This window comes from Carassius carassius, chromosome 10, assembly GCF_963082965.1.
Source record: "Carassius carassius chromosome 10, fCarCar2.1, whole genome shotgun sequence".
Lineage (NCBI taxonomy): Eukaryota > Metazoa > Chordata > Actinopteri > Cypriniformes > Cyprinidae > Carassius > Carassius carassius.
This window is the reverse complement of record NC_081764.1, coordinates 4,761,813-4,787,406: the sequence shown is the minus strand read 5'-3', so window position 1 is coordinate 4,787,406 and position 25,594 is coordinate 4,761,813. Positions and strand designations below refer to the sequence as shown.

General features: G+C 38.0%; 1 protein-coding gene across 3 annotated transcripts in view; it reads right to left on the bottom strand.

Moving 5' to 3' along the window:
- raly (RALY heterogeneous nuclear ribonucleoprotein) overlaps positions 1–25,594 on the bottom strand; it is an 87,508-nt gene that overhangs the window by 52,677 nt on the left and 9,237 nt on the right. The window lies entirely within an intron of this gene.

The window sequence follows — 25,594 nt, the reverse complement described above, 5'->3', positions numbered from 1 at the left end:
AGCTTATTCGCTCTTACAAACTGCTAGGCGCACACACCGACACGCAAGTATACTAGTATTCGGGAAGCGCGCGGATTGAGTGAGAGCGAGTAGATCACGTGACATGAAGCAAGCTCGGTCTCTGCCTCCATCCATCCATCCATCTTCTTCCGCTTATCCGGGGCCGGGTCGCGGGGGCAGCAGTCTAAGCAGAGAACCCCAGACTTCCCTCTCCCTAGACACTTCCTCCAGCTCTTCTGGGGGGACACCGAGGCGTTCCCAGGCCAGCCGGGAGACATAGTCTCTCCAGCGTGTCCTAGGTCTTCCCAGTGGGACGCGCCCGGAACACCTTCCCGGGAAGGCGTCCAGGAGGCATCCGGAACAGATGCCCGAGCCACCTCAGCTGACCCCTCTCGATGTGGAGGAGCAGCGGCTCTACTCTGAGCTCCTCCCGGGTGACTGAGCTTCTCACCCTATCTCTAAGGGATCGCCCAGCCACCCTGCGGAGAAAGCTCATTTCGGCCGCCTGTATCCGGGATCTTGTCCTTTCGGTCATGACCCAAAGCTCATGACCATAGGTGAGAGTAGGAACGTAGATTGACCGGTAAATCGAGAGCTTCGCCTTGCGGCTCAGCTCTTTCTTCACCACGACAGACCGGTACATCGACCGCATTACTGCAGAAGCTGCACCGATCCGTCTGTCAATCTCCCGTTCCATCCTTCCCTCACTCGTGAACAAGACCCCAAGATACTTAAACTCCTCCACTTGAGGCAGGAACTCTCCACCAACCTGAAGTGGGCAAGCCACCCTTTTCCGACTGAGGACCATGGCCTCGGATTTGGAGGTGCTGATTCTCATCCCAGCCGCTTCACACTCGGCTGCAAACCGTCCCAGTGCATGCTGAAGGTCCTTGGTTTGTAAACCTAGGAGCTTGGTTCGTATTGCCAGCAGTAAGTCAGACTTGTTCCCGGTGCGTGTTGGACTCCGGCAGGGCTGCCCTTTGTCGCCGGTTCTGTTCATGATTTTTATGGACAGAATTTCTAGGCGCAGCCAGGGGCCGGAGGGGGTCAGGTTTGGTGACAACACGATTTCGTCTCTGCTCTTTGCGGATGATGTTGTCGTGTTGGCTTCATCAAGCCAGGACCTTCAGCATGCACTGGGACGGTTTGCAGCCGAGTGTGAAGCGGCTGGGATGAGAATCAGCACCTCCAAATCCGAGGCCATGGTCCTCAGTCGGAAAAGGGTGGCTTGCCCACTTCAGGTTGGTGGAGAGTTCCTGCCTCAAGTGGAGGAGTTTAAGTATCTTGGGGTCTTGTTCACGAGTGAGGGAAGGTCTCTGCCTCAATGTTGATAATTCAAGACAGCATGAGAACTGACTGCGCATGCGCAAATCTACATAAACTACGTTCTATGGACCAAAGAGGCACCGCTCACCTCTGCCTCAATGGCCATGGCTTTTGAATTTCCTGCATGAAACAACGGTTTTTAGGAGCAAACAATGGCAAAATGAGTATATTATGTGTATTCCTGAAAATTTTTGTTACAAAAAATAATATTTGGAATAAAATTAATGCAATTAATAATGTGGTGAATTAATAAAGCTCTTGGAATTAATAAATGTAATGTCAACATTTCCTTTGGTGAGGCACTGCCTACCCTGCCTACCCTGACCGCACGTCCCTGCTAACATCTCTCTCTTTTGGCTGGTAAAATTCTGATCATACAACTACCATGAGACCTCTGACCTTTAGGGTTTACCCTGGTTAGACTTGGCTCACCCTTCTTTGTCCTCTGGGTAAATGTTTACAGTAGTTATGAGGAAAGGTTTGTTTGTGTGTGTGTGTGCGCTTGAATTCAGCACCCCATTTTCACTCTGTCCCAGTGCTAAAAATGTCTCATGTGTGCCAGAGAGCTTTTAGGGCTTGGCCGATTAAAAAAATCGTCTCAGGTTACGAATGTAACCATGATTCCCTGAGAGGGAACGAGACACTGCGTCCTTTAGGGGTCGCTTTGGGGAACACCTCGTCGTGACCCGTGTCTGAAGCATACTTTGAAAAATGCCAACGTGTTGGCCGGTGACAGCCTCTGACGTCACTACCGGCGCGACTATAAATACGCGCCGGTATATACTAGGACCCGTCACTAATATTCTTCGTGAAGCTTGCGTCCGAAGCATGGCAGGGAGCTAGAGGACACAATGTCTCGTTCCCTCTCAGGGAACCATGGTTACATTCGTAACCAGAGACGTTCCCTGTCAAGGGAACTTCGAACTGCGTCCTCTAGGGGTCGCTTTGGGGAACAGTATACCCACGCCGCCATGCTGAGGGGAGTGCAGGCCAGAACCATGGCAAACACTAAGTACCAACTCTACCATTTCACTGGGAGTCGCCCCTGGGACGGTTAGACGGCTGTCCATGACATTATCCCTTATGGCCAAAGGCCTAAGCTGCATACCAAACTTACCTGTAGGGCCCCGGCCCGGGGTAGAGCTGAAGGCTTGGAATCACGAAAGATTCCTTTAAAGGGATACGGATAAGAACCTAGCATGTTCTTTACCAAGTCTTGCCTGTCACCCAGGGGCTACCGCTAGCTTTCGCAAAAACTTGCCGAAAGAGCTGTCTCAACAGTTCTCTAGTAGCAACGCCCTGTTCTAGTATCAGAGGATACATGGGTGGAGTGGCGCCCAAGATGAACGGGGCTTAAACCGACTCAAGAAAGGGCATGAAGCAACCGCGCGAAGCCCTCACCATATAGGATTTTAGAAAGAACGCAGAGTACTAGCGTGCAAACTTACCACAATGTGGATTTCAGAAAGTGTGCAAAGACTTCACGTGCAAACTTACCATAGCATGGATTTACAAATACTGTTCTAAGGAGGGGCTCTTGTGGCACTCTGATAGAGCAGCTCATAGATGGAATGGCCCGGGAGCAGAGCAATTGGAGGAAGAAATGTACAGATGAAGCCTCGGCCACACCTGTACCATGGCGTCCAGCCCCAGTGGAGCTGGATGAGTCAGAGGAAGCCAGAGGGGATAGTGCGATGCTCTCTCGAGTCACACACAGATCCACCCAAGTCCGGCCAACCTCTCCAACTCTGCTTCATCACCTTGGTGCGAAGGCACCATTCCCCGAGCCTCAGCCCCTGCCTCAACAGGATGTCTGCTCTCACCGTGCATCTCAAAAACAGTATGGAGTACTGGAGCGCTCTGGTGAAAAAACCGAGCATTCAGTCTCATATGAGATGGGGACCCCGAGCTCAGAGTAACACGCTCATAGGCGATCCTTTTTTTTTTTTTTTTTTGGAAAAAGGGGAGCGCTGCTAAACTACCACGAGAATTGCCCAAACAGCCCCTCATGTTGCAGGAAGTGATGTTTGAGGTGTATAACAAATTCACACTGGCTGAATGAAGCCCAAGGAACGCAGGGCTAATCATATTAAGAAAGGGAACGAAGCAGAGCGCGTAACCCCTACCGTACAGGATTTCAGAAAGTGCGCAGAGTCTTGCATGCACACTTACCACTTACGTGGATTTTAGACAGTGCGCAAAGTGTTCACGTGCACACTGACCACCATGTGGTTTTGAGAAAGTACACAGGCTTAGCGTGTGTACTGAAAGGTTCCTAAGCATTGCAGAGGCGTTGGATCGCACGGGAGAGGCCAACTCCAATTTTCCAAACCTCAAGCAAGGGGAGCATCACCTGAGGCAGTACATACAGAAAGACTTCCGTAACTACCACCTCCACCTTCCCATTGGACGTCGCTAAGCGGCCAGGAGGCCCCTCAGGGTGACCTGGCCAGACATCCCGCCAAATGCGCCAAGAGGCCAGGAGTCCCCTCAGGGTGACCTGGCCGGACATCCATGAAATTCCCTGCAGAGCTGAGCCAGTTATGATGATCAGCCAGGCTCCTGCCGAAAGCCTGTGATCTTGGCCACCTAATACCAGAGCACGAGGCCGGAACTGAGCACTGTAAAGGAAACTCACAGAGTTTGTTAGTAGACATATAACCACCAGCAATATAACACCCATAAGCAGATAAAGAAAGGGTTACATACTCACCCACCCTCCTGTACTGGAGTCCCGCTCACGGGGCGCCCCCTTTTGGTCCGGACCATCAGTAAGGTGGTTACTATGAATATAGGACCAACCAAAAACATCATAGGTCCAGCATAGGAGACTGTTATGAGAGAAATTTTCCACCTATCCTCGATCAGGTGGAGAGCTGGTGGTTACAGGAAAATTAGGCAGGGCAGGATAAAAGCAGAAGTTAAAAACATCCAAAGGAAGTGAGTAACTACTAGGTATCGCTCCGATCCGGACGAGAACGCTGCCTCATCTGAATCACATCCCTCAGACCCTGCTTACCTCTTCGTGACCTGCGATTCCTCTTGGCCCTACCCTTAGGCGGGGGAGGAGCGCGAGCCGCGACACTAGCCTTCTGTGCCCGTCTTCAATCCTCGTGCATGCCCTCGATATTAGCATAACTCGTATGCTGAAACCGATGGATGCGAGAGGAAAACGGCCTCTTCCATTCCTTTTCGACTTCTGCATGTAAGTCAGGCAAGAATGGAAGGCTCACCTGGGCTGGAGGGCTATGGTCAGACAAATAACGCTCATCGAGGAGACCTCGCGGCGTCACTTTTCTGGCACGCTTCCATGGCAAGTCTAATTTTGCCGTGGAGTGATCCACAACCTCTAACAGCTCCCCATACGCAGGGCAGGAGGATTGAGAAGGCTCAGCCTCAGCTTCTTCGATTTTAATATCTCCTGCTCTTTCTGGGTAGAACCCAGCAGAGCACTAACTTCAGTATCAGAATGGGTTAATGACAACGCATCTTCCTCCTGAAGTTCACTCTCGTCTGCCGCCGAAGAGTGTGAAAGGAAAAGTCCCCCTCTACACTCCTCAGTGAGATCCACCTGTGATCCCCACGAGCTCATTCTCCTCCGTGCCTCGGCAACGGCGGGTCCTGAGCCGCGGGAACCAGATGGCTGTCCCTCTTTCCTCGAAAAGAGAGTCAAACGAGAGCGGAGCTTTTTCACAGAAAAACGCTCGCAGTGCACGCAGATTGCCCCCTCAAGGACATCGCGCCCGTGCTCTTCGCCCAAACAAGAGACGCAAAGACTGTGTGTGTCATCAGGTGTCAGATAACGCTGACACGGATGCACACACTGTTTAAACGCCTTGCTAGTGGATGCCATGATAACAATGATAGATCGCTCTTACCGTTTTGGCTCGTTTCTCAGATGCACGCTTCAAACAAAACAGTCAATGAAGACGAAGAAGATAAGTGACGGGTCCAACGGGCGCGTATTTATAGTCGTGCCGGTAGTGACGTCAGAGGCTGTCGCCGGCCAACACGTTGGCGTTTTTCAAAGTATGCTTCAGACACGGGTCACGACGAGGTGTTCCCCAAAGCGACCCCTAGAGGATGCAGTTCAAAGTTCCCTTGACAGGGAACTACATGACCACAGGGTCAAGCAACCGCCAATGCCACAGAATTTCATTCAGGGGGCACCAGGTCCACGAGACAGACATTAGACAGAGGCTTGTCTGGTCCAGTCTACTAGAGTGAATCTCACAAAGTCAGTTAATAATTTCACCCCAAACTACACCTTTAGTTTACTTTTACTTTTATTCAGCAAGGGCACTAATTTGATCAAAAGTGACAGTAAAGGCTATCATATTGTTACAAAATCTTGAAGAAAGAAACCCCTCTGTATCATGGTTTTCACAAAAATATTAAGCAGCACAACTTTTTTCAACATTGATAATAAAAAAAAATGTGAGCAGCAAATCAGAATATCAGAATGATTTCTGAATGACACTGAAGACTGCAGTAATGATGCTGGAAATTCTGCTTTGCATCACAGGAATAAATTACATTTTAAAATATTTAAAAATGGAAAACACTTTTTTTGGTTGTGATCAACCTTTAACACTTTTTTAATTTAAATTTTTCTGATCTATATTTAAGTTTTTGATTAAATAAATGCAGCCTTGGTGAGCATAAATTACACACACACAACAGTCATATATTTTATAATAATTTAAAGAAAACATGACCCCCTCCGCATTCTCATTTTTATAACAGTATGCTAACAGAAGGTAACATAATTTTGGAGTGAAAGGGAAATTAATTTTCATTAAAAAATATGTCTCTCCAGCAAAAATTAATTTCATTGTGTTTTCTTTTGATTTGGGGGTGAACTGTAACCTGAACATGCCTTTGTGAGATTCTCAAATCTTTCAATAACGGACAATGTATGGATTTATTTAATAATATGCAGTAAAAACTGTCTAAAGTTTCTTTCTAAACTAATGTTTTTCGATCTCTGTAATATAACTGACCTTCAAATGACAACACATCCAAGATAAGGCCACCACAGCACTATTATCTTCATAGGTAGATATGTTCACTAAAACCTGAATCTGATTAGCCAAAGTCTCAAGGTCTTGAGTGGGAGCTGTGTGGTGCTGTGAAAAGTGCTGAAAGCAACTCTCACTCACAGAGCGTGAGAATGGAGAGGAAACTCTTGGACAATAAGCAAGCAAGGCCACATATCAAGGATATACAACTGCAAAATCTTTTTTTTTTAATGTTCCGAGAGATGTAACTTTGAATTCACATTATGTAGAAGTTGGACATTTTCACAAACTAATTATTCAATATTCAGTAAAAAAAAAAGTAAAAGAAAAGAAAAGTAATACTCTCTCTTTCGCTCTTTTTTTTTAAAATTTTTTTTACCAAGTCTGAGATCATCAGTAAACTGTATTATATTTGAATACATATAATGTTGAAGTTAGAAATTTTTGCAAAATGATTTAATATTTAATACATTTTTTTTTTTGGTAAAACAAAATACATATCTTTAATTTTCTTATTGAATATTGAATAATATTCAATTTTTAAAATATTCAAAAATATTCAACTTTAAGATGTATATTCATGGATGGATAGATGCTGTTACCGTAAAGCTTAGCTATATTTAACAGTGTCAGAGCATTAATAACAGTTATCTGAAAGTCCCTCCACACCTAATCTGTATTCATTAAACAACTTCTGAAAGCAAGGCTGACTGATTTATTTACAATTCGACATAAAAGACAGTCACGCTGCACAGTGATTCTCGCAGTGGGAGGGAGGCTTGTGTATGATTCTCTTCATGTCACATTTGTGTTGTTCCATTTACATCCATAATTTCTGGAAGTCTTTGAACCTTGCAAAAATGCACTAAAGGCTTCACATGCAGGGAACTCCAGTGGAGCACTGATACCCAGCACAAAACAAACAGACTTTGTAATACCGGTGAGTAATACTTTGGCGAGGTTTAGATGATGTACACACAGTTGTCTCAGCATTTGCATTGCAAACCATTGAGGATTTGCTGAGATAGCAAGTGGCATGGAAAAATCAATGATGAAGCCCAGTGGAAATGTATGGCTTTGATTTTGATGGTATTTTTAGTTTACTTTTATATCATGTCCAATGTAATATCCTAGAGTAAAAGCAGGTTTTTCGCAGCTTAACAGAGCATTGAGCTTCGAATTAAAAAAAGCTGAATCCAACCCGACACTGACCACTGGCTGAGCAAATTCCTTAAAGGAATAGTTCTGGTACACAAAAGCACGCACATTCACCATCTTGATTCTCTAAGCAGTGAGATACTTTAATGTTCATACACACTGTGCAGCCTGGCAGATTTTAAAAAGCTGTGACTTTAACTAAACGGTTGCTGCTGCTGCTGCTGCTGTACAGGGGGCAAACTGAGGACAGCCAGTACTCTAAACAGCACTTTAACCTCATAGCGCTTTGAGATAGGGAAACGATTTGGTCCTCAAACAGCCTGCAGTGTGACAGACGCAATCTGAACTTGTCAGCACTGACAACAGATGGCTGAGACCACCAAAACAATAATAAAATACAGTGACATGAAAATAACATTCATACAGATGTGTATGTTCTAACACTCTAATGTATGATTCAATATGCCTTGTTATTCACAATGCATGGTGGTTGGGATGCTGGTACTGTATGCTGTCATTTTCCCCTCTCGTTGCACTCATTTCCTGTTTTCATTACATCTTTATTCAAAATAGCAGTACTGTTGGCATATCTGCATGATTAGTCAACAATCAGATTCATTTCTCTCAGATATAAATATAAATAACTAAAGAAATAAAAAAGAAAAAATTATATATATATATAACTGTATATAAATGTATTAAAAAAAGAATGAATAACATTTATGGGTGTGTGTGTGTGCGTGTGTGTGAGTGTGTGTTATATACAATTATATATATATATATATATATATATATATATATATACAGTACAGACCAAAAGTATGGACACACCTTCTCATTCAAAGAGTTTTCTTTATTTTCATGACTATGAAAATTGTAGAGTCACACTGAAGGCATCAAGGGCTATTTGAGCAAGAAGGAGAGTGATGGGGTGCTGCGCCAGATGACCTGGCCTCCACAGTCACCGGACCTGAACCCAATCGAGATGGTTTAGGGGTGAGCTGGACCGCAGACAGAAGGCAAAAGGGCCAACAAGTGCTAAGCATCTCTCGGGGAACTCCTTCAAGACTGTTGGAAGACCATTTCAGGTGACTACCTCTTGAAGCTCATCAAGAGAAAGCCAAGAGCGAAGCAGTAATCAAAGCAAAAGGTGGCTACTTTGAAGAACCTAGAATATGACATATTTTCAGTTGTTTCACACTTTTTTGTTATGTATATAATTCCATATATAATTCCACATGTGTTAATTCATAGTTTTGATGCCTTCAGTGTGAATTTACAATTTTCAAAGTCATGAAAATAAAGAAAACTCTTTGAATGAGAAGGTGTGTCCAAACTTTGGTCTGTACTATATATATATATATATATATATATATATATATATATATATATAATTTCTTATTGAAATTAATGTATTTCTATTTAAATCTATCTAATCTAGAAAAATTAAGTTTAAAATAAAAGCATATAAACACATTTATTTTAAACATAATATTTTTTCATAATATTTAATGCAATACAAATTATATATATGAAAGACATTTTTTTTGCACCCTCAGAATCCAGATTTTCAAATTGTTATCCTATCATACCAAATATTGTCCTATCCTAATAAAGCATACAAGCTTAATGTAAAAAAATTGACACTTAAGACTGCTTTTGTGGTCCAGTGTCACACACACACACACACACACACACACACACACACACACACGCATAAATGTTATTAATTCTTTTTTAGTACATTTATTTTATTATATACTGATATAATTATATGGTATATACTGGTAATATATATGGTAATATTATATTTAAGTATAATTATAATTAATATATACACACAGATTTATAATAGATATTTGCTAAGCGCAGCCTTTCAATGTAAAACTGACAAATATTTATGTTAAAAACTATAATCATAATTTTTTCCTGTATATAGAAATATTCTATAAAATTACAGAAGTCAAATGGGTTACACTTTATTTTAAGGTGCCCTTCTTACAGTGTGTAAGTTTAATTATTGAGTAATATTAACTAACAACATTTACATGCGAAAGGGTTATGGTTTTATGGGAGGCCATACAAGCCATAATTCATTCTGGCACTCTCACACACATACATTCTCCATTCACATACATACATTTTACTCTTACACACATACACTCTCCTTACACATACATACATTTCTACTCTCACACACTTACATTCTCCTTTCAAATACATATATTCTTGCTTTACACACATAAATTCTCCTTACACATACATAATTTTTTTTTTGCTTTCACACACATGCATTCTCCTTTTACATATATATATATTTCTACTTTTTTTGGTATCCATTACTTCCTGTAAGCAGGAAGTCACTCTCAGACCAGGAAATACATGAGCAAGACCTGCTCAGCTCTTCCTCACAATTTTACAGTTATGCTATTTGCTAAGTCATCCTGTTTTCTTTTCAAGTACATATTTTAAGTTTTTATTTTTAACAAATCATTATGTAACCTACGTGTTCTACAGATCTGTGTACAAGTTCTAAGACACTGATTTTGATCATATTAACAGGGCTTAATGCTAAAGACATTTTCTACTGGTCCGGTTCGGCCAGTGGTTTAATTTTTTCTTTACTTGCCCTGGCAAAATTTTTACAGGACTTGCCACAATCAATCAATCAATCAATAAGACTAATTGTTTTCATTGTTGACTGTAACATTGTATTGTAATAAATAATAACCACTTTGCACAAATAGGTACAATAGTTCAAAGATAAAACTGAAATAAACCATGCTTTTTCAGGTCTTTCAGGTAGTCCTAACTATTCCAGTCAAGGATGCACTGATCAGGATTTTATTTATTTTACAATCAAATGAGCCGATTCCCATTCTCGTTGCCAATTTATTTAGTTCTTTTTTTTTATTTTTTACATTTATTAAATGTTTATTTTGCTCTGTTACTGGCCAAACTAACCTTGAGCAAACAAACAAACAAACAAAAAAATATATGCAACATGAAGCAAGTGCACAAAACAAAAACATCAGATTGGCTGAATTAATTTTTCATTATTATTATTAGTTTTATTTCCTTAATTATATGTGTATCTGCACTATGTTTGTAATTTCTGTACTGGAAGCTCCTGACGAAATTTCTTCTGTGTGTAAACACTTGGCAATAAAGCTCTTTCTGATTCTGATGAAAATGCTAATTCAATCTCTGACAACAGGTGGCGCTTATAGATCACTAATCTAGCACTGAGTTATTGAAAAAAAAATAATTAAATAAGTAAATGAAAATCTAAAAATAAATAAACGCAATGAGTCTTGAGTTTAAATAATATAAAGATATCGCTGTCCCTAACTTGCAACCTCCCACTTTATTCACTTCCTAAATTAAAAAAAAACCTTGGACGCTTATAATACATCTATCTGGCAACACGACTGAGGCTGAGCTCGCGTCCTCAATCACAACTTGCTCAAAGGACGAGGCCATGTAACCTTTTCACAATAATAATATTTATTTATTTTTTAAAACCCAGATAGCTTGCTGAAATACATCTGTGGCTTCCTCATCTACCTCAGCCATGCTGATCAAGACCTGTCACGGTGAGCCTGATCGCGCCTAACCTGCCTTCCGTTTCAACTAAACGCCTTCCGCTTCCACTATACTCTCTCTCTTGCACATACATACATTCTTCTTTTACATACATCTATATATGTATGTGTGTATATGTATGTGAAAGGAGAATGTATGAGTTTGAAAGCAAAAATATATGTATTTGTAAGGAGAATGTATGTGTGCGTGAAAGCAAAAATATATGCATATGAAAGGAGAATGTAAGTGTGTGTAAGAGTAGAAATGTATGCATGTGTAAGAAGAATGAAAGTGTGTGAAAGAAAAAATATATGTATCTGAAAGGAGAATGTAAGTGTGTGAAAGCAAGAATATATGTATGTGAAAGGAGAATGTAAGCGTGTAAGAGTGCCAGAATGAATTAAGTCTTGCACGGCCCCTCATATGGTTTGGTTTAGGGTTAGTTGCATGCAATTATGCATACTTTTACTATAATTGATACAGTAAGTAAGCTGTAACCAGGACACTGTAAAATAAAGTGTTACATCAAAATGTGTTACTCTTTCATTTTGTCTCACTAACCAACTAGTCAACCTTTCTGAACCATTCTTAATCAGAACTTATGTTTTCCCAAGCCAGTTTGTATTTTCCATTGTTTTGGGATTTTTTAGTGATCAGTTCCAGTCCATACTTTCTGTCTCAGTGCTCTGATCCATCTTCCCTGTGTGATGAAAACTAGATTTTATTTTGTCAGGAGGTAATCCTTCGGGGCAGTTCAAAGGCCCTTCAAATTCTCCACATTACATTGACGTGGCTGTGAAATCTTCAGATTCACATACCCACCTTGGGCAAAAAGATATGGCAAGCACAGCTGGCCTTGGCCTAGTTAGTATTCTTCCTGACTGTAGGGTACAGCGCTGGGGTTTATAGTGTTCTACTGACAGTAAAGGTCAGACCTCAATGGGCAAGCAATCTGTTAAGCCCTCTTCAACTGTGTACTGCACATACACACTCACAAAGACTCACAAATACACACAGGGCAAGATTACATGACTTGGACCAGTTACTCAGACTAAATCACACTCTTCACTCACATACACAATAAGTCTCTCTCTCACTTGATCCACTGCTCACGCACATACCAGCATCTGGGTGAAACATGTCAAAAACATGCTTGGATCATATTTCACTCCAAAAATCAAAATAAAACGTAATAACAAAATATATTTTCCATAAAAAATTAAGCCTGTTTAAAGAACCTTTTGCATTGTGACATGATTTTAAATTAAATTAATGTTTATTTTTACTGCAATGCATCCATATTTTATGTAATATTTATTTTCTATTATATAATATTCATTTTCCTATTATTCTCAAAGTTGATTCTAATTACAGTAATACATTTAATTATTCATTTTATTTTACTACCACATAAAATTATTTAAAATAAACAACTAAACTGAAGAAATCAGTCAATCAATCAGAAAATTGCTAGCAGATTTAGCAATTAATTACAAAGAAACATCAAGTAGCACATTCAATTAAACATAAAAATATAAAGTAGAAAAACTGAAATAATATCTTGTAAAACATAATCCAAAAATCTTTAAAAAAATAATAATAATTTTTACAGTGTAAAATAAAAATAGAAGAAATAAATAGTATCAAACCTCCTTCTGTAGAAACACACCAACAAAATTCACTATTGTTAATGGTTAGTTTTAATATACCTCAGGCTTAACATACCTGGCAGACCATAAAACAAGCCAAAAATTTCACAGACCAGAGGCATTTCTAGAGACCAGAATATCACAGAGATTTGGCAAACCACCAGAGCATCTTAGCAACATGGAGATGATTTCTGGGTTGCATCACATTTTCTTTAGACAATAGTTTGCAGTTTAATGCAAAATTTAAATAAACAGATAACATTCATCACACATACATGCACAAATACATGCTGATTTGGTGCACATACATGCAAAAACACAAATGCATATACCTCTTAAAAGATTGTGAAGAATTAGAAATGAAATAATAATAATAACTAAAGATGCTTCTGGAAGTTGTACTGCAAGACACTGCCAGTGCCAAGCCATACCGGTTACAGCTCATAGCAAACACAGAACTGCGGATCAATGAAGTGTCTTGTAAAAGAAATGCTATACAGAATGCCTATGTCCTTGAAGTCAAACTGAATACACAGAATTCAATAAAAGAGAAGACTGAAGCTTCTATGGATGGGCTGAAAACATCTGATTACTTGTATAGGCTAAGCTATTTGGCAGTACATTTTCCATGAGCAATGCTGCTTTTCACTCCCAAGTTAAATGTGTTTCACCCAGGGTCTTAATCATTAAGATGCATTGCCTACAAGAAATGTGGCCTATAGAGAAACAGAAAACTGAGCTACAGAGTGAAGCAGAAAGAGCATGTTGATGGAAAGATGTATGAACTAATTTAGTATTGACTTCCATGTCTTCTTTTTTTTTTTTATATATATAAAACGAAATATCGATAAGACAAGCTATCTACAATCTATATCTCTTAATATAATGAAACTGTATATAATTTTTTATATACATTATCTTGGTAAAAAAAAATCAAACACTAACATATTTATGATCAGGCTTATATTAAAAATCTAAAACAATAAAAAAAATATACATACTTTAGTAATTTTGTAAAAATGGTTCTGCAGTCATTCCCTCCTTGAAACAACCAAAATACAATTTGAAAATACTAAAATTTTTTATGTACAATTAATGTAAAATACATAAATAAATAAATAAAAAGAATAACTGAAACTAGCAGAAATGTCTAGCCACTAAAAATGTTAATGCCTCTTAAAATGAAAAATAAATTACAGAAGCAATAATCTTGCCCCAAATTAAAATGTTTAAATGATTCTTTCATTATTTACTCATATATATATATATATATATATATATATATTTTTTTTTTTTTTTTTTTTTTCCAAACCAAAATGACAATCTTTCTGACAATAAAAGTGTATGGAAAATATAGACTCAATTTGTCAAGAACCAAAAAAAAAAAACTTTATATTTATTAAAGTCCATATTATTTATAATAACAAAATATATTATTAAGTCTTCTAAAGTCAAATGACAGCTTTCTAGGAACAGACAGAATTTTAGAGGAAATGACAGAAAGTTTATTTTTGATCTGTTCCATTAAAATTCAGCAATATTATTTTTTCATACAATCAGATATGATCCAATGCAGTGATACAGGTGAATTAGATTGCTATCCTTCATGTCTCATGAAGATAAAATTGGTAATGTCATTTTTAGTGCAGCTGTCATGAAGGCAATATGAGGGCTGTGGAGATAGATATATGCGGAGTGGCCTCTGAAATCCATTCAGCCAAACATTCACATGGATTCTGACTCTCTTTAAGAGGTGTATGAGGCCAAAGGGAGGGCATCTCAGCAAGCTGCTAGGCTGAACAAATCCAGTTACGGCAGTGAATGTGACATCCACACAGCAATTCCATTTCCGACAGCCATATGGTGAGGTGACTATATACCTGCCTTTCCCTCAAACATAATTGACAATAAAACATAAAAGCCCACATAGAGTGCAGCAAGTGCAGTCTCTTATCAGCGGCCCTGTATTTCCACATCTCGCTGAAGGAAAGTGCTAATTCTGACTGCAAACCTAAAAATACATCACCATCCACATTTCCGTACCCCTAGGCCTGTGACATTTTAGTGTCAGAACTTGCCACTGGCACTCGTCTGGATCACTCTGTTCCTCTAATCTGATGCTAACTGTTTTTGAATATTCTAGCTGATCTGAACACTTGAAAATTGCTGAAAGGTCACTGGCACAATAGTTCATCTTAACAAACAGTCGGAGTCAAGGTCACCCTAACTCTCTGCTGGAAAAAAATATCCAGATGTCAATTTGCATGTCTTGTTGTATAAAAAAAAAACAGGAAAAAAAATATTCTCATTTAAAAACCCTCTCCTTCAAAGATCAGTTCACTTCTTCAGCAAAGGCCCACTTGATTTCTTTTTTTTAAAGTACCATAGAGCTTAAAAACATTCTGTATTGGCATCGTATCATATAAAAATAAAAACATTCTCCTGGCATCAGACTGTGTTAACTCTGTTAACTACTAAAACCTTTATTTTTAAGTGTGGGACTGAGATCTAAAGAGAAAAGTTAATGAGGCACTGTTCTGAATCCGTCACTTAGATGTTGATTTCCATAAAGTCTAATTTAAATGTATGACTCAGTTATCAAATTCACGCTCAACGCGTAGAACACGCATGATAATACAGCACCTCCAGGGCCTTTTGCTTCATTAGCAAAGCCAAAATAGCCTAGAAGCGAAGCCAACTGTGGGTTTTCAGTTGACAAGAGCTTATAAATGGGTTAAGATTGCATTTTAGACTTCAGTCCACGTCACAGGACAGTATGAAAGACAGCAGTGACAGCTCAATTGGAGCCACTGAAAAGGGTGTGAAGAACCACTAAATAAAGCGTCTGACATGAACAATTTTGCTCATTATTTTTCAAAGGTGTCTTCATACAGGGAGTGCCTATCAATTATGGTATTAATAATATGTGCCAAGTCGTCTCCAAGTGTCATTCAGTGCTTAAGGTTCAGAAGAGGCATGCCTGACATCCTGACGTAAAGCCCTAATTGAGCAACAGAAGGCTCGGCAGGAGAAATGAGCAATGACATATCATCAGAGACAGTCGAACGAGGCAGAGTGAAAAGTGAACATGAATGATTTCCCCAGATGACAGCTGTGAATGTAATGTTCATGCCCCAGATCTCTCCAAAGTTCCTCATGTTTGTGGTCCAGTATTCAGACCCTCTGGCTATCAGGTCCTGCAGGCTTAACTGGTTATTGGATACATCACACCATTAAAGGAGATTAACCAGGATTAGTGGAAACCCTTAGAGACACTCATTAAAAGAGGCTAAGTGTAAATGCTGTAGGGTACAAGATGTGCTAGCTGGATTACGCTCAGATTTATCATGTTAAGAGTCAGAATGAAAATATTCTCCACTGAGATGTTACGATTTTATGCAGAAACTTCTGTCTCGCAAGTCTCACTCAAAAACACATTCAACTAACAGCGCTGGAAATCAAAAGACTATAGCAAGCTTTCAAAGATGCCGAATGATTTCATAAGGTGAAGGATCACTATTTGTAATTAACTCAAGCAAGGAATGTGGAAAAATTTCATTTATATCCCATCTGTACATCTCTAAGCCTGTACAAATTCAAAAGGCTTAAGCTTCGATAATCATATTAACATCTAGCAAGAAATTCCCTTTGACTAGTTCTGAAGCTTCACCTTCAGCCATTTTATGGAAGCAGATATTGAGATTTTGAAACCATTAGATTTTTTTTTATATGAGAATTGAATTAAATTCAATTTCAGCTCTCTTGTTCACTGTGTATTTTAATGTAATCTAAGGCTGCTGTACTAATCGTGAGCCTCATCTGCAAGAATACTTTTCAAGGAACAACTCAGAACGGAGACCTCCAAGGGTCAAGTAACCAATCATCTATTCAAGAGGAAAAGAAAAGAATAATTACACCAAGAGACCATTTCAATGTCCAAAAAGCTCAAGACCTTTAGACCGTGGTCCACCTTATGTGGAATTTAAAAGGAGAACTATTATGTAGCAAGGAACAATCAATACTTACATCTGTTTTTAAGTGTGATTGCTAGACACTTCTAACCTTTACTGGGAATTTCAGTTTTATTCAATGAAAACTTAAGTCATAATGGTTAAACTGATCATCACAATTATTTTTTCTCAAAATACACTGGTGATTATTGACCATGATTGTTATTATTTGAGAAATGTCATTGCACTTTCCCCTATAAGCACAAATAAAAATGTCAGCTCATACATATTGATTACTTACCTCATCTAGTTTATTAAATTATCACATAAATTAACATCATGAAAATTGGTAAAACTCAAAAGCTACAATGAAATTCCTAATTTTAATTCCAATAATTCAAACAGCATTTCATAAAACAGCAACGAAAAAGACAGCAACCACAATCACAAACAAAATAGTCAAGACCCATGTTTGGATTTATTACAGTTTAAATTGGATTTATTATAAGGCTTTGCTGGCAGATTCACACAGCGCAAACAACCATGTAAAAACCACAGATTGTCTGTATTACATGTTCATTTGAGCAGAAAATCTCAATGGAGATAGCTAAACTCCGATTTACGTGTTTGTTGATGTCTTCAGCTCATCAGCGCTATTTTCTTCTTCATGCATTGCTTAAGCTTTAGGTTGCCAGGTTGTGAATATTTAGAAACCATGGGAGGATTTTTTTTAAATAGTTAAAAAAGGGGGATTTAAGCTCTTGACGTCTGGCAACCCAAACATAAAAAAAAGTGAAAGTGTGACTTGACATTCAGCCAAGTATGGTGACCCATACTCAGAATTCATGCTCTGCATTTAACCCATCCACACACACAGAGCAGTGAACACACACACACACCATGAACACACACCCGGAGCAGTGGGCAGCCATTTATGCTGCGGCGCCCGGGTAGCAGTCGGGGGTTCGATGCCTTGCTCAAGGGCACCTAAGTCATGGTATTGCTGGCCTGAGATTCGAACCCACAACCCTAGGGTTAGGAGTCATACTCTCTAACCACTAGGCCCCGACGTGACTTGAACATGCAACCTTCTGATCTGGAGTCAGACACACTGCCGTTGCGGCACAAGGTCTTAAAACTCATTTAGTATATATATTTTCTCCTCTCTTTTTTCTTTAAAGAAAATATAAATTTGGATAAAGAGAGTTTTTTTTAATACATTTTAATCTCCTATTTTTCATCAATGACGTTTCATGTTGACATTGTTACAGTTAGTGTTTGATGTCTGTGTCGTCTCATCTTAGTCGTGAAAATGGTCCTGAACAAATATATTTTGTCATAGTTTTTGTTAACGAAATTAACAATTGTTTTATGTATGCTTCTATTTGGGGACATATAAAACAAGGATGCTTTTTTACTGATTGAGCAGCAGCTAGACGTGCCTCTGGTATTAACTGAAGCTTTTTTTTAGCAATGCATAAAGAAGGAAATAAATCAACATCTCTATCTGATTAACAGCACTCAAGACAGCAGCAGAAACACATGACTTGGATGACTTTGACACAGAGCTGAGCCCAAAGTAACACAATTATCTTCATTTCTTTTCACGTTTTCCCCCCACTGCCATTAAGGGAGAATTAATTGACACATTATCTTCCTATTAAATGGTGATTTTCCTATCAGATACAGCCACTAGTGATAACAGGACAGTAAGACACACTCATTCTCCTCCAGGATTACACGCTTACACACCTGAGGACAGAGGGAATTTTTTTTTTCTGCACTGATGTAATGTTCTATTCCTAAATCAATTTACGATTGAACTGCAGATGGCCAATTTACTCAAAATTACACATTTTATACTATCTGTTCATAATTGCACACATTTTACTTACAGAAACCAATGTAAACTACCCCAGTCAGTCAAACCACAGATGGGTTGTTCCTATTATGCTGTTCATTTATGTCCTCATCATTTATGTCTAAACATAATGGATACAAAAATAAATTCACTTTTATTTTTAGATGGAAATCATATAAAGTCACTTTTTAAATACATTCTTAAAAAAAAAATTCCTTCGTGACCTTTGTTTTTGCTATATTGTGTAAATAATCAAGACATAATTAAAAAGTTTAACTGACTGAGATTGACTAGAGCATTTTTTATTACTTAATGGATAATATATCTAATATTCATATAACACATTAATATAAAAAATATCAAAATATGCTCAGTCATGTTCAGTCAATTATACTTTATTATTCATTATAACTTTTAGGTGTCTGAGCATGACCAGATCATATAACTGAAAGTCTGATATACCTTCCTTCCTTACATTTCAACAAAATCATATTAAATATTTATGAGTTGCAGACTTCAAAATGAACTGCAGAAGAGGAATGACCCTGTAAGTCTTCTGGTTAACAACCAGACAGAACACAGCGAAGATGGGAAGTCGCGGGGTTCATGTTCCTAAAGAGAAGAGATTTTAAAGCTCAATATGCGTCTCATTTGGTGAATAGCCTGAAATGAATCTGTGTGCCAAAGATGAGAAATGAACACTGGTTCATCATTTTTTACCTAAGACCACATAAACAGCTCTTCTGGATGTTAAACTTTCAGGGGTCTGTCTTCATCTGAGCGTGTTGTTTGATGGCAGAATCAAGCAGGCGAAAAAACAATTCTCCGCTATAGAATGGTTCCTCTTCTAAATGATTCAAGGATCAGTCATGCCTGATTAGGCCTGAGCCAGAGATATTGGAGAAAATTGAGGGATTGTGTACTTGTGAGCCCTGCTGAAGCTGACTGACAACAGTGGGCTTCCAACATGTTCCATAATGTAGATGGCAAAGCAAGCTTTTATTTCATGCACAATATAAGCTTGTAATGCTTCATTCTTTGCCAAATTGGTTCAGACAAGATGACACAATGACAAGAAGAAAGGCATGATGGAATATGACGGGCTGTTCCAGCACAAAATCTGTCAAAAACAGAGAAACTAAGACTCAGTATTGAAGCATTGTGTTTTAATCTCTATACTGTACATCATCAGCCCTTCCAACCTATTTAGAACATTATACACAAACTAGCATACGATTGAAGATTGTTACTAAAATTAAAATTTCACTTCCCTTTAAATTTGGCTAAAATCTATTTTAAATATATATATATATATATATATATATATATATATATATATATATATATATATACACACACACACACACACACACACACACAAATATATATAAGTATATAAACTGTGCAGCTTAAGGAATTATATATTTTCAAAATGAAAATATCTTTTCGTTAAGGCTTCATAATAAATAAATAAAACATACAAAATGTACTTCACAGGGCAATAAATAAATAAATAAATAAATAAATAAATAAATAAAAAAGGAAAAAAGAAGCCAACCTTAAAATACACTTAGAAAATATTTAATAGAAATATTTTGGACAATTTAAATAAATGTATACTCAAAACTTACTTAACAAATTGCCTATATTTTTTTATGTTAAAACGTATGATACAAGTAATAATAAATAATAATAAATAAATTTCAACCATTTGTTTGTATACTTAGAAATATTATTAAAAATATTTATTTAATTTTGCCGTATAGTCATGATAAATATCTCCCTAGTCAAAATACACGTAATATAGATTAATATAGATTAAAGCATACCGTTAAAACTTTATAAAACTACATGGTTTAGATAATTTGATGAAAAATCCATATTTCTACTGTCACAAAGATGAAACACTTGATTTGCATGTCACGTTGTCGATTTGTATAATGGCTGCTGGCTGATAATGAGGTTTAGTTTAGGTAAATTTAATCAGAAAAAGCTGTGACATTTTCACACATATCTTGTACTATTCAGCTGAATATAAGATACTTCTCATGTCTTTGACAACTTAGATTTGTAAAACAAAATTGTTGCTTTGGGATTGAAATGAGCAGAATTTTTTTCCGGGTTTCCTTAGCAGCGGAAGTCATTGTAGTTGGGTAAACTTTTATAGTAGTAAATAGGATATAAAAGCAAATATATTTTAAAAAATAGAAGAGAGAACGATGTTAAATTTACTATCACTCCAATGAACGCTGTATAAGAAACAGCCTCTCATTAGTATTTTTTTTGATGCAAAGATAATATAATACAATGCATAGTAATATAAATATACATACATTTTTTTTTTAAAGAAAATATCAACAACTTTAAACAAATTTAAAAAGCTGATGGCCGTTGAAATGCGTCACCACAGTCTTGAGAAAAGGGGCCATACAGCAAATATTTGTGAAAATTATGTCCTTATTATAGAGTTCAACACTTGGAGCATTTCCCCTTAGGTGCCAGAATGTTTAATATTTCATTAAAATTATTTTCTGTTTTCTGTGAGTGTTTTTTTTTTTGACAAGCTGGTGCAAAGAGTGAGAGATAGCGGCTGTGCGGTGTCTGTGTAATACATCACCAAACACACACACACACACACACACACACACACACACACACACACACACACACACACACACACACACACACACAGAGAACGCCTAAATTAACCCATAACTCATGTCAGAGGTCAGGCCTTCTTATATAGAAAATATTCCTTTCAGCAAATACTGCAGGAAAATAACATTTATTATTGATAGAAAAACACACAGCAATATATAAAAAACAGATGACATGGCTTAAAGCTCACTGGAATTTCATTCATCACATGAATGTTCTCTTCATCTAGCAATATTGACCACTATCATGAGCTTTGTACAATGAACAAAACCACATCTGTAAACAAGCTGCAGGCCAGGGTTAAACTGAGTCATGCCGACACATACTGTGCCATATAGACTTTGATAATATTTGCATATTACATATGTACGTGTACGTATGAAAGTTAGCTTTTTAAAGGAGGGCTGTTCATTTTCTATGAAATATTTATAGGGAACAAAAGTGGCACAAGTTTTAAATATAAATAGATTTTTTTGTCAATTTTGATCAATTTAATGTATTCTTGCTGAAAAAAAAAGAACATTTCTTAAACATCCCATTAACTGCATACTTGTGAACAGTAGCGTTCATAATAATGCTTTTGCCCACCCCCAAAATCCCAATTTAACTTCTAGACATGGCTCCCCATGTGGGTAGTGTTCCAAGGAAAGACTTACTCATTTCCATGAAACACATCAGATATATTCACTGCAAGCTCATTTTGTTCTTACTCTAAAAAAAGTGCTTTTACTGAACGCACATAATTGGGTCTGATTTGCAAAGCATGAGCCTAATTGCAGTCCTGGTGAGGCAGGTGATGGAAATAGCTCATGAAATTGACTTCAAAAGAACTTGTTGTCTTTTCTTCTGTAGATATGACTGAATTCAGACTGCTAATTTAACTTAAAGTGAAGCAGTGCATGGTTTCCTTTAACCTCCTCTCTCTTTCTCAGTAAGCATGATTCGCCATGCTCCCTGGCCAATATCGCGGTCGGTATTTTACATATCTGAGCGCATGAATTACATTTTCATGAAATTTTGCATCTGTAATTCACATGCCCTTTCTAAGCTAGTGCTGATTAGAAAGAGATGCTCGAATCACTGCCTGGATCTGCTCGCCACATCTCTGATGCACATTGACTATTCAAAACATTTTCATCAAAATCCTCGTTCCAGTCATTCTTGTCTAAAATGCCAAACCGAGGCCGACCTTGTTGCAGTGTTTCCTCTAATTAATGCTCATTCAAGACTTTCATGCCAAACACATTTAGCTCAGTTCGTCTAAAAATATTCAGCCCACCCACATTCAAAACAAATTTGCAAATCATATTCCCCAGATTGTTTGCTGTTAAGTGACTGAATGAAGAATTATTTTACATACATGCATTGAAAATATCAAAATTTAATTTGCTTCAAATTTACAGATATCACACAGACATTATAAACACAAAATCTCATGGACAAAATACCACTTCAGTCCAACTCTGTACACAGTCTATATACAGTATGCATGCTATATTATTAAAATGAAACTCTCCAAAAGGACAACTTTATTGTTTAGAGGTTGCTCAGAACAGACAATTAGGAATTCTTTTATATATAATTTCAGTATCAAATTTGTCTCAGGTGTCTCTCTTAAAATTTCTTAGTAGACAAATGAGAAAACTGTACATGTAATAATAAATACCTAGCATAGCTTATACAGTTTGGGCTTTAAATCTCACAGACTTTGGTAATCTGAGCACTTATAATTATCTCTTTCGAAACGAGACTTTAGATTGGAAATGTCTCAATGGAGGAAACTTTAGCAACAATCTCGGTATGCACTTCTTTTAATCTCTGTATAGGTGAAACAACTGAGATATTAAAGATCTCATTTGTGATATTTCTTCTCCTTGTGCCTTGGTTATTAAATTTTAAAGGTGCTGTAAGTAATGTTTTTAATAACACCTATAAAATGTACTTATTACTGTATCTGACAGATATCGCGGAAATAGGTGTCCTGAGATATAACACCTGTCTCTGTGAAAGCCCTAGGCTTTGCAAAGAGCACTTTTTTAGCCACAGAGAAACGACTTCTGTCTGTGAATGATTTGAACAGTCTGGTTTTCTGATATTTAACTACTTGAACATTTTTAAGGAGCAGTTCACCCCCAAATTAAAAATTTCTGAAAATGTATTCGGCAGACAATACAAGATGTAGATGAGAAATTTAGCATTGCATCACTTGCTCACCAATAAATCCTCTGCAGTGAATGGGTGCCGTCAGAATGAGAATCCAAACAACTGATAAAAACTTCAAAATAATCCACAAGTAAACCAAATGACTCCAGTCCATCAATTACCATCTTCTGAAGAGAAAAAGCGGAAAGTTGTAATAAACAAATCCACAGTTAATAACTTTAAACAGTTTTAATTACAGGATTATTGTGATGTTCTAATCAGCTGTTTGGACTGTCATTCTGATGGCATCCATTCACTGCAGAGCATATATTGGTGAGCAAGTGATGCAATGCTACATTTCTCAGAATCTGTTTTGATGAAACAAAGGCTGCGTTTACACTGGGCATTAGGGTGTTTTGCGTTAATGCAGACAGAATGGCTGGACTGTGTTTACATTAAAATGAAATGCATCGATTTTTACAATGCTCATCATTCTGAAAAGCGAGGTGTTCTCTGATTGGCCAGTTATCTAGTGCGTTGTGATTGGCTGAGTACCTCAAGCGTGTCACGGAAATGTTACGCTACTTATCATATTGTGATGCTGTGTCCCTGTGGGATGAGACAAAAACAATAAAACCCATTACAAACGAGGCATTTGTTGCATAAAGTGGGGACATAATTACTGATTATAATGACTTATACTGTCTTTTAACGCGTTTTGTTGCATCGCGCCACGTAAACATAAAACCATGTCTGCATTTGTGATCGAAGAAATGGCAAACAACAAGCGCTACTCTACTACACTGTTCAAAATTCGCATTTGAATAGTCAGTGGCAAATTTTTTAAATATGAAAACTTACTTACAGGCTGTGAGTCAGAACAGCCGGCATTGTAGGCTACTCTCCCAGTTTCAGGATACAGTCCTCGGTAAAATGGGCTGCACATTGTGAATATTTGGGTTGAACTGTTCCGGAACAGTGTTGTAAATAAAACTTAACCACTGATTTCTAGTTGTGTCCTCTTTTGAAAGGCCAAATAAAGTATTTTCGCTTTCACATCAAAACACAGCGTCCCCACGACATGGCTGTGGCGGCAACTATACTACAGCGAGAATAAAAGTTACGTCTTCTTTCTTTGCGTAAACATTTGGGAAGCGTTATTCAAATCTTCCAACACATCGTGACGTAGACATGGGGGCGTGTTTAAATGAGGTGTTTTAGGAGGGCAAGGACGAGTCTTAACTTTTATAAAGAATATCTCTTTGGGTTTGAGACTTTAGTCTTTGCAACTTTAGGGATCTTATCTATTCACAAACAGCTTTTAACACTCAAAAGAGAAAGGAAAACTTGAAATAGCTTCATATGACCCCTTTAATGCTTTAAAAAAAACACCACAGAGCACAACAGTGAAAAACCAATGATGGAAGACCTGCTGAAAACAGCATAAACTGACTTAACAAAATCATCTAACCACTAAAAGCTCAGTCAAATCAGTTTTTAGCAGTATTAGAGGACATTCAGACAGGATATGTTTTTGCTTTAAAAATGCAAAGAACTTGCACAAGAAGGTAGGGTCTTGAGACGCATTTAAAACATTTGCACTTTTCTATATCTTAAAGGGGGGGGTACAATGGTGTTTCGTGTATTCAGAGTTGTTCACAGTGTTAAAGAGATGGATTCTCATGCTAAACATGGCTAAAGTTTAAAAAAATAATTTAGAACAATGATTGAGAATTTCTGTGCCGAAAATCTTACTTCCGGGTTGGTACAAGTTTCGGCTGTTTTTTTATTGATCAAGGATCTAATGACGCAGACGAGAATGGAAGTCCTTATATAAGCATTTCTCCCGGAAAAGTGCGCCCGCGCACACGTTGACCAGAGGAGAGCGAGACCGCGCACATTAACGCGCTTCAAAATAGTCAGCAGCGCTGCATAGGATTTGTTCGAGAATGCCTCCAAATAAGTGCGTTTTTGGATGTGAGTGAAAGTTTACCATGTTCAGCTTCCCCAAGAACCCAGCTTTACATGAACTGTGGATGCAGTTTGTTTTTCCTGGGCAGCAACGGAGTGTATCAAGAGTGTTTGTGTGTTCTGGTCATTTGAGTGACGAATGTTTATTAAACAAGGCCCAGGTCGACGCTGGATTTGCACATCGTTTGCTATTAAAACATGGAGCGGTCCCAGTGATAAAAGACCCCATTCATGTAAGTACAATTGTATCAGATTTCTGTATTTTGTTGGAAA